Source organism: Quercus robur, chromosome 5 (genome assembly GCF_932294415.1).
Source record: "Quercus robur chromosome 5, dhQueRobu3.1, whole genome shotgun sequence".
NCBI classification, from domain to species: domain Eukaryota; kingdom Viridiplantae; phylum Streptophyta; class Magnoliopsida; order Fagales; family Fagaceae; genus Quercus; species Quercus robur.
The window spans coordinates 72,712,153-72,723,047 of record NC_065538.1 but is presented as its reverse complement, the minus strand read 5'-3'; the positions used below and the strand labels follow the sequence as shown (position 1 = coordinate 72,723,047).

Genomic DNA, 10,895 nt, shown 5'->3' with positions numbered 1-10,895 from the left:
AATATAAATAAAAGGTTCACGCACATAGTGCCGGTTAAAAAGCTAGTTTCAATAAGATTCATGCCATTTCTTTATCTCCAGTTGCTGCCGCTTCATGAAGTGGTGTGTTTCCCCATATATTGCAGCCACCTTCCCTCTTCTCTCCTCTCCATCTCCCATGCTTTATTAAAAACTCCAACAATTCCTTGTTTTTGCTGAAAACAGCAATATGAAGTGCAGTGTCCTTGGTGACTGTTAGAGAAGAATCCAGGTATGCACTATCTTTCTCCGTGTAGTATTTCTTCACTGCTTCCCAATTTTTTTCCATGAATAATCCATAAGGTTCCATCAATATTTCCAAATTATCCATCTCTCTCTCCCTCTCCATGTCTATGTCTCTCTCCATTTCTCTCTCCATCAGACAATGTATGCAATCCTGCTTTGTTCCATAGACAGCTCACAATTTAAAGAAAGTTACTGGTATCTACTACTTTGCTTGCTCGACTAACAAAGGTAACCATCCATTATAACAATAAAGAAAAGGGTTCTAGGCTGTAATTTTTCTTTTTCTTTTTTCTCTTTCCAGCTTTGCCCGACCATTTTTCAATGAATTAGCTTGGTTTTCCTGTAAGAAAAGATGGAGTTTAGTTTCAATTTTTCAAAAGAGTTCATAGTAATGTTCTTATAGAGTCAAAATCTATTGTGTATTGATACAGTTATTTTTATTGATTTCTTTAGTACTGACTAAATGATCATAAGTGTGTAATTGTGTCGCCTTTAATAATCATATTTATCATCACACCCCGAGGAATATACACCATGCGATTCGGTGCCCCTCACTATAAACTGATTGGTCACCTTGTGATTGGTTACAGTTTTAGACCATACAATTCAATGCAGTTTTGTCTATGTTGTGCTGGGCTTTTTATTCCCATTTTGGGCTAGTTTGGACTTGCCCAAATATCTTTCTTTTTTTCCATTGTTTTGGGCTGATTTAGAATAGGCCTATGGGATTTTAGTTGTAAAAGTTTTTAGTAATTTCTAATTATTGAAAAAGATATATTAAATATATAAAATAAAAATGATATAGTATTATTAGGTGCGGTGAAGTGCGGTTTTTTAAAAACAAAACCACAACCTAGTTTTTGCACCTCCACCATGGTTGGTGGTGCAGTGACCACATTTAACGACCAGTTTAGGTGTGGTCAGTTAGTTAGAGCCATTTTTTGTACACCCCTAGTCTCAATGTCAATAAAATAGTAGTTTTCACAAAATCATAGAATTAAAAAAAAATAAAAAAATAAAAATAGCAGACACGTAATTGACTCCCATCAAATGCAGAACAATGCTCTAGGGTCAAGAAAAATCATATATTAGTAAAGAGTGTACATGCCGTTAGAATGACGTAAGATTGACAACCAATTTAAGTTATGGATATACTCTTCCATATCTTTACAAACACCATATCAGAGATCCAGTTTACATTCATCACCAAAGATTTATTAAATAAAATGTCTTTGTTGAGGCAGTATCCTTATAAGAAATTATAAAAGAAAATTTTAGTTTGCCCAAGCTGTCAAGAGGGAGCTGCCTTCCTTGATGAGAAAAAACACACTGCCACCATCTTCCATCGAAATTCGAAGTTCTTCATCAAGGTAGGTGGTAAGTAACCATGATTCAGCATTGCTGTTTGAGAAAGAGAACTTCACTGGTGGCTGGCTGGAAATGGTCTTCGCAACAGATGAAGCTATGTCTTGAACAGAGTTGAGTAAGCCCTTGAAGGGTGTAAGGTCAATCTTTTGCCCCAGAATTTCCACATTTTCGGGTATCACTAAGGAGTCAGTTAATTAGGGAGTCCCAATAATGATACCTTCTTCAAATTTGATCTGAATAGAGGGAGGAAAAAAAAAAAGGAAAGGGCTAAATCCAAAGCTTCAAAGTTCTCTAAGGTGTGATAGAACAACATGGCCAAAGGGAATCTTTGAATGCGGAAGGTACTTGGAATATAATTTTGATTTGCACCCTTTAATGTGTGGTCCTTAATAGAGATTTGAACCATATATGCAAGAAAAATCTATAACTTTAGATTGCTAGACATGTAGGCATAATTAGTGATTGATGAGAAAGGATAACATTAAAAGAAACGAAAATAAAACCTGCACACTCTTTGGACTTCGGACTTCAAACTTGGCACTGGCACTAATTGAAGTTGTAGCCAATGGCCCGGCAAACCGAACAATATTCTGAACCGTAACATTTTCTGAGTCAATTATCTGTGATATTTCTTCTACCGTCACTAAGGGCAGTGCACCCCTCGACAACAATGGGAATAAACCTGCAAAAGATGTGTACCTACTTCACACACAAAATTCAAATTCACCATGTACATGACTATTCTCATGAGTACTAGAAGAAGAAACATGAGAACTCTTATGAAAAAAAAAAAAAAAAAACAAAAACAAAAACAAAAAAATCTTGTTGTTTCATGATATATTTCCAATATTAATTGTTGCTATACATCAACTTCCAAGGATAACTACAAAGCATTTCTCAGCAAATAGCTAACACATTAAGCAACAACGTCATATCAAATCTTTTTTTTTTTTTAGAGATAATTACAATATATTGCTAACTCTGTATCTCGAACCTTTCTCCCCTAGACCCCATGCACTTTGCACATGAAGAGGTGCCTATTCGACTAAAAGGCCCTTGGCCAAATCGAATTTTTTAGGTTTTGCTTTAAATTAATTATATGTGTCAGACCTATAATGTAAAAATAGCAGAATGCCATATGTAAAAACATTACCAGATCTAGAGACCTCTATGCAAGTATGCATGCCTCACATAACAAGAACTAGATGAGTGTAAAGATGCACCATTCTTGGGTTGATCATTTTGATCCTGGCTACAAAGTTTGTACACAACCCAAGTCCTGTGGAATTTAGCTTTGGTGGATGTCTGAATTCCATGAAGGGGGCCAAACCAAATTACAAAGCAACTTGATTATCACAAGTCACAAACAGCCTAGAGTTGGATTCCTGTCTGTCTTCTAACACTAACAAGTACATATAAGAAGTTTATTCTACATTAAAAAATTGTAGTACAAACAGATGTCTTGTCTTTTCTCTCTAAGTCTTTTCTACCTTAAACAAATGTGGTTCAAACGGCAAAACTTCATAAATTTTGCCTTTAGGGTCCGTTTGATTGAAGGAGTGGAAAAATGAGAGGATAGAAAATATTTAGTTTTCCCTCTTGTGTGTTTGGTTGGAGGGGTGGAAAAGTAAGAGGGTGGAAAACTCTTTTATTTGGTTGGAGAGAAAAAGGGAATGATGGAAAATATAATTTATATAAATTGACCATAATACCCTTGTTACATAATAGGTATGAAATAGATTTATTTGTACTCATTAAATAATATAAAATTTACCACATTATATATATAAATTTATGTTATTATTTTTATTATTATAATGTAAAAATTACAATAATGTACAACTTGATCAGGTCACATTGAAAAAAAAAAAAAAAAAAGAGAACCTGGACTGCTAGACGTTGGTGTGCTGTGAAGGTAAGATGAGAAGAGGCAAAAGTAATAAGAGCAGCTGCATCAGTCTGTCTAAAAAATTCCGTCTATTTTATACAAAAAAAAAAAACTTACATTTTTCTATTTTATACCATCATTTTTACAAAACACTCACATCAATTTATTTATTATACACACTTTTTTTATTAAAATAATATTTCTCTTCCCTTTTTCTATTATTTCCCACCTACCCCACCTAACCCCTCCCTCTTTTTTCTGAGTCATAATACACTCCTTCAGTCCTTATCTCTATCTCCGCCTTTCTTTCTTCTCCTTCTTTCTTTCTTTTTTCTTTTTTTTTTTTTTTTTTTGGAGAATCTTTTTCTCTCCTCTTCTTCTTTAACAATTTGAGTTTTATCCTTTAATTATAGATGATGATTTTGGGCTGGGTTTGATTAAAGGCAGTGATTTTGGGCAGAGAAAGCAAAATTCCGGTTTGGGTTTTTCTTCCTCTTCTTTAGCATCTTCTTCTTTCTTTCTTCTTCTTCTCCTTCTTTTTTCAATTTCGGTTTGATTATTTATATGAATTTGTATGTGGGTTTGATGAATTTGGATCTAGATTTAGAACAATTTTGATGATTTTGTGGTGTGTCCATGATGATTTGGGTTGGGTTTCCCGGTGAGTTTTGATTGATTTTGAGTTGGGTTTTCCAGTGGGTTTGTCTTGATTTTGAGTTGGGTTTTCTAATTGCTTTTCCGTTGATTTTGGGTTAATTTTCTATTGATTTTGGGTTAACTTTCTGTGCTAGGTTGCGATGTTTGGTGGTGGTGCTGGGTTTGGTGGTTGGGTGGTTATTTTCTGCTTCTTTCTTCTTATTCTGCTGTGTTGGGTTGTTGTAGACATTGGGAGAGGGTATTTGTGTAAAAGTTCTTTCACAGCACTTTTCTCTCCAGATTTTCCTCCCAATTTGGGAGGATGAAAATTGTGGGCCTAGGAGAGAAAACTTTCTCCCGGGTTTTCCTTCCTCCCCATTTTCCTTCTTTTGCCAAACAATGGAAGACACTGTTTTCCACCCTATTTTCCTCCTTATGTTTTCCATCCTCCCTATTTTCACCTCAACCAAACACAGTGTTAGTGAGTCGCTTAGTTTCACTATAGTAGAACATGAGGCTCTTGTCTCAGCTATGTCATCTGAACATATTTCTTTCAAATCTCATTGTTTATATCTTTGTTTTCACTAAATTACTGATTACCCCCAAAACTTAAGCTATTAGAAAATTATGAATTTAGTGATTTAATCATTATTTGATCGTGAGTGCCTTTTAACTAGAGCCCATTGGCATTAATCAAGGTGTAAAAGATCAAACTGCAAGACACAAATACAATATCATATTGCCAGTTGAATCATGAACACCTACTGGAATGCTTTCTACAAAAATATTCTTACACTACAATAATCTTACTAAGCAATTACTATAATATAGAGAAATTTTTTAGGCACAATAAAAATCTTAAAACATTTTCTGAACAACCTTGTTTTCAGTTATGTTGGAACCGGGTATAATCTTTCTTATTTTATTTTAACTTAGGTTAGATTAACACCACATTTTTTTTGGTAAAATGTTGTGACTTGTGAGATTATGACCTTAGAAGAACTCATATACTAATAGTCTAATACGCCACTCAACCAACCAAAAAATTTCTTAGTTTCCAAACAAGATTCATCGAATGATATTATCCCCTTTCTTACTATCTGGTCTAGAACTCCTAAAATTTTACGAAATTTTCCATTTCCAAAGGTGAAAACCACCAATTGAACCAAGAAAGCAAGTTACTTCTCTACTAAGATTTAATTAAACAAGTTTCAGAATTTCCTATCACTTTTAAGCTTTTGATGCACATGTTCATATATGATACTATTAAGGCAGGTAATCCTGAGAGTTCGAACAGTGTAAACAAACACTTACGCGAGAATCCATTTCCCATTGAGAAGAGTCAAGGCCTCAGTGGGTGCAGGGGTAGGATTTTTCGCCTCCAGCTGCGTGGTAAGCTCGATAATCTCGGCTCTTGTCTCGCTCGTCGCACTTAGCCCCCGGTTAGTCCCGTGAAACGAGGTCACCAAAGCCTTCTTCAGACAATCGATCTCGCTTGGCTCCACCGTCTTCACCTCCTCCTCCTTCTCCTCTGCCTCCGCCACCGCCACCGCGGGCACCTCTTCCTTCTCAGGACCCAACTCCTCTTCGCTCCCCGCTCCGACCTGGAAACTCGGCCTCTCCCGGACCAATTCCCCGGTCCAAATCCGGGTTTCCTCGACCCGTTTCGCTCCGATTTTAACAGAATTTGGCGCAAAAACTGAAGCTCTGGGAGTGAACTGGGTTTGTGGAGTGACCGCTGAGAGAGTGAATTGGCTTAACTGTGACACAAAGGCCATTTTTACAGCGTTGATTTTGGGTTTTTCCTTGCTTGAGAGAGAACAGTGAACTGAGAGTTAAGAACAGAGAGTAGAGTTAATATATACATCCCACCAGCTTGTCTTGTGAGGAAGCATACCCTCGTAACAGGGTATACTTCCTCGTACTGGGCAACCATACCGCCTACCTAGTTTTGACAACAATGTTGCTAGAAAAGAAACGTGCATGCGCAAATCACTAGGGAACACAGAGGTTGTCCATGTGTTCGACACGTGGATGTGAAGGCATTGGAGGAAAATAAAGCCGACTATAAATGAAAGGACCCTTCATTGTCTTTTGATCATTCATCCATTGATTATGATTATGCTGCCGGGATTTGAACGGCAAAATCAATGATTGTGATTGGGTTGGGACATGGGCAAAGAAAAAAACTAAAAAAACTTTGACACCGAAATAAAGCGGAGCCTGGGCGTCGGCAAATTACATTTTAAAGTCTAAGGCCCATAATAATCTTTCGGCCAGAACAGTCATGGGCTAACACCCAATGCAGCTCCACTTCTATATCTTTTGGACGAGTAATTCTAGTAACCCATCTTTTATTGGATAGGAAATCATATTCTTTCTCTTCTAGAAATGAAATAGCCCATAAGATTATTTTTGGGCTCTGGGACTTTTGCTACGTAAAGTAGGAAAACACCCTACATAGCCCAGAATCTTACACATTGGGCAGCTTTTTGTAATGCTGATGTGACCGTATTATCTCTTTACTTCCTAAGTGGGTCATTAGCCCAGAGTAAGGAGATGGCCTGGTCCATCACAACATCTAGCTATCTGATTTTCTTCCTCTTAAAAAAATCTTTTTTATTAGGACTTCGATATTGTGTTTTGTCTGACCCTACAATTTGATGAAAAAGAGAGCTTAAAATTAAGGATTTGGTGAATTCAATAGTTAAACTGTGTTTTTTATTGATTTCAATCAATTTTATGGGAATAACCAAGTTTAACTTAAAGACCATAAAATCCCGTACAAATTGATTGTCCTTGAACAGAAGTCATGCCTGAATTGGGCGAATTACTGTGAAAACATGAAAATTGTTTCATTGAATCTTTCATGGAAAATGTGCATTATTGCATTGAATCTTGTGTTACTTTCCCTTAAATTGCCCTTTGTTTGATTTGAATACCTGCCAGAAAGTCAAATTTTAATTTTCAAAATTACTTGATTTTTCAGGAACGCGTGTCATTGCATTCTTTGGGTCCAATTATTTACAATTGAATTGCCACATTTAATTGAATTGGTCCCACAATTTTTATTGGAGAAGTGTGTGTTCCTTGGAAATTCATTTTTCATTTAATTGAGCGTGTCCAAATTCAATCAAAATCATATTCTTTTTTCATGTTATGCAAATTTTCAATTGATTGTTGTATGAATATACATTTGAATTGTTGTGATCTTGTTCGTACAATTTTCCAAGATCATGCCGTGTGGCAACCTATGATGAGCCCAAGTGTCCAAGGTTTTAGAATATCCAAGAGATATTTTCATACAATTTGCCAAGACTATGCCATGTGATAGCCTATGATGAGGCCAAGTGTCCAAGATTTTTGAATTTTCGAGAGATATTTTCATGTAATTGTCAAGATCATGCAATGTGGCAGCCTATGATAAAGCCAAGTGTCCAAGGTTCTAGAATGTTCAAGAGATATTTTCATGCAATTTGCCAAAATCATGCCATATGATAACTTATGATGAGGCCAAGTGTCCAAGGTTCTAGAATGTCCAAGAGATATATTAATGTAATTTGGCAAGATCATGTCATGTCGTAGCCTATGATAAAGCCGCGTGCCTAAAGTTCTGGAATGTCCCAGAGATATTTTGTAACATCTCAACCCTTTATTAAAAACGCCCCGAGGGGCGGGGGGGGGGGGTGCGGGGTGGGGGGGTAGGATCAGATTTTTGAGACCCCACGTGACCCACCCACCCCATATGCTTCCCACCACAAGAAAATCATCTCACACTCTCACTATCTTGGCCGGTCAACTTAGTGGTCCTCTCCACTTTTTCATTTTCATTTTCTCACAAACACAACAAACACTCCTCTCTCACACTCCCTCATTCTCCCACCAATACCCACTCCTCACCACCATCTCCACCATAATTTTTCTAGTAAGATCGCCGAAAAAAGTCCTTCGGAACCATTGCATCTTCATCTCTTTTATTTGAGGTAAAAATTCCTAATCTTTTTGGTGGGTTTTTATACTTTTGCTTGAGGTTCTTTTAATATAAGCTTTAGAAGTGATATTCTTGTGATTATGTGTATGGGTTTTGACTTGATGGATTTATTTTGTAAGGTTGAATTTATTCAACCATCTAATTGGCTTTATTCCGTGCCAACTTTGCTTGTAATTCAGCATTTAGTAACTCTGTATTTAGGTGGGATTGTTGTAAGGGTAGTGAGTGAGATAGTGTGAAGATTGCTCAAGAGTGTGCAAGAAAACAGAGTGTCGCGGCTGGGACTCGCGGGTGGACTCGCGGCTTCAACCCGCCAGAAGATGCACACGTGCCAAGCATGCTGGAAGATGAACAGTCATGCTAGCTGGAGCACTACAGGACAAAACAGGACAACTGACCATACGGTTAACTCGCGACTGGATCTCGCGACTTAGTCAAGCCGCGAGGTCAAGCCGCGAGGTCAAGCCGCGAGCCACCCCTGTTTTGGAAAAACCTGACGTTTCGCATTCCTCTTCACTCCAGTATAAATACCCTTTTAACCCACGATTGAAAGAGAGCTTCCAGAGAGAATTTTGAGAGAGAAACCCTAAAGAAAAACCAGATTGTTTCACCCACAATCTCTACCTTAGAGTCTCATCAAATTCCCTCACTCTCTTCCTCTCCATTGTCAAATCCTTGAGAGGCATTATACCAAACCTGGTTCTCACCATTATCATCCCTGTGAGACAGACGTTTGGAGTTCTGGGAAGCAGTTAGGAAGGAGCCAATATTCATTGGTTGATGCTACGGTGTAGTAGCGGAATCCGGAAAGCTAGAAAAGAAAAAGGTTCGGCGCAACCTCGTTGGAGCAAGAAGCTTGGAGGGCTTAGGTGCATTGGGTAGATTAGGCTTGGAGGGTCTATTGCTGTCCTTGTATCCCAACTGTATTTTCTAGTGGATTGATTACCGCTTGGAGGGCGGCGGAGAGGTTTTTCGCCGAGGTCTTCGGTTTCCTCTTCGATAACACATCCGGGTGTTATCTCTGTGTTTGCATCTTCCTTCCTCTCTATCTCTGCCTTTACATTATCTGTTGTGGTTTATTTTGTTGTGGCTTAGATAGTTGTTTAATCAATTCCATATTATAGCATATGTTAAGTTTCCGCACACTAGTTGTTTAACATATTGCGTGTGTTGATTAAATTAGTTTTTGGGGGTCTAAACGTTCAAAAGTGTTTTTTGTACACGTTTTTGAACTTTCAATTGGTATCAGAGCGGGTACACAGCTGTTTGGTTTCATTACCATTTGTGTGATCCTAGACCCCTGAGTTGTGGTTGTTGTTTTTGTTTATACCATGCTGAATTGTAGCTCAAGTGTTTGTGAAAATGTCTCTATGCATATGACTGAAAGGTGTCTTACTGATGACCTTGTAGAGTTATTAAAAACTAAGAAACATGCTAGAGTTTTTGTTCACATGCTGAAATTTCTTGAGAATCAGAATCTTGTCTTACACAGTAGCATATCTGAATCAAAATCATTGATTAAGAAATATAAAAGAAAGAATAGAATGTTGTGTGAGATGATTGAGAATCTAAAAATGAAAAATCAATCTAAAAGTAGCATGAAACCTGATGATGAGTTTGTGTTTGAAGGTCAAGATTGTCTGTCACATGTGAACCTATTTGTGCATACCTCATTAAAGGTGTTTAATGCATGTTTGTGGTATCTTGATAGTGGGTGTTCTCGCCATATGACAGGGGATAAGTCACTGTTTAAGTCACTCAAAGAAAAGGTGGGTGACTATGTGACCTTTGGGGATGGAAGCCATGCTCAAGTCCTAGGCAAAGGAACCATCGAGATACCCGGTTTGCCTCTGTTGAAAGATGTGCTGTTCATAAAAGGGCTGAAGGCGAATTTGCTGAGCATCACTCAAATTTGTGATGACGACTTCCTGGTACAATTCTCCAAGAAAGGATGTTTGATCATCAATAAAGAGGGGATTCAGGTTTTGGAAGGAAATCGGACTACGGATAACTGTTATGGAATAGTTCCCACGGCACCAATATCATGTAGAAGTGCTCGGGTGGATATGTTGGAGCTGTGGCATCACAGATTTGGGCATGCCAACTTCAAACAAGTAGCCAAAGTCTCCAAACTTGAAGCAGTCGAGGGACTTCCTAAGTTTGGAAAAGTAAAGAAGACCATTTGTGGTGCATGTCAAATGGGGAAGCAAACTAAGGCAAGTCATCACAAGGTAAATGTGATAGCCACCTCTCGTTGTTTGGAGTTACTTCATGTTGATCTGATGGGGCCCACCAAAACTGAAAGCCTAGGGGGAAAAAGATATATTATGGTCATTGTGGACGACTACTCAAGATACACTTGGGTTGAATTCCTTAGAGAAAAATCAGAAGCTTGTGAGAGGCTGGAGATTCTGTGCAAGAAACTACAAAATGAAAAGGGGATTCCAATAGCCAAAGTTAGAAGTGATCATGGGAGAGAATTCGAGAATGCAAGATTCGAGTCCTTCTATGAGAAGAATGGTATTAAAAGAGAGTTTTCAGCTCCCAAAACTCCACAACAAAATGGAGTGGTAGAGAGAAAAAATCGTGTGATTCAGGAGATGGCAAGAGTCATGTTGCTTAATAAGCAAATACCTCAAAATTTTTGGGGAGAAGCTGTCAACACCTCGTGTCACATTGGCAATAGGATTTTCTTTCGAGCTGGTACAAAGAAGACTGCATATGAGATATGGAATGAGAAGAAGCCTA

The 10,895-nt window shown here is 37.9% G+C and overlaps 1 pseudogene; it reads right to left on the bottom strand.

The window, feature by feature from the left end:
• Window positions 1-1,428: 1,428 nt before the first annotated feature.
• Window positions 1,429-7,808, bottom strand: LOC126727002 (plastid-lipid-associated protein, chloroplastic-like; annotated as a pseudogene).
• Window positions 7,809-10,895: the final 3,087 nt, after the last annotated feature.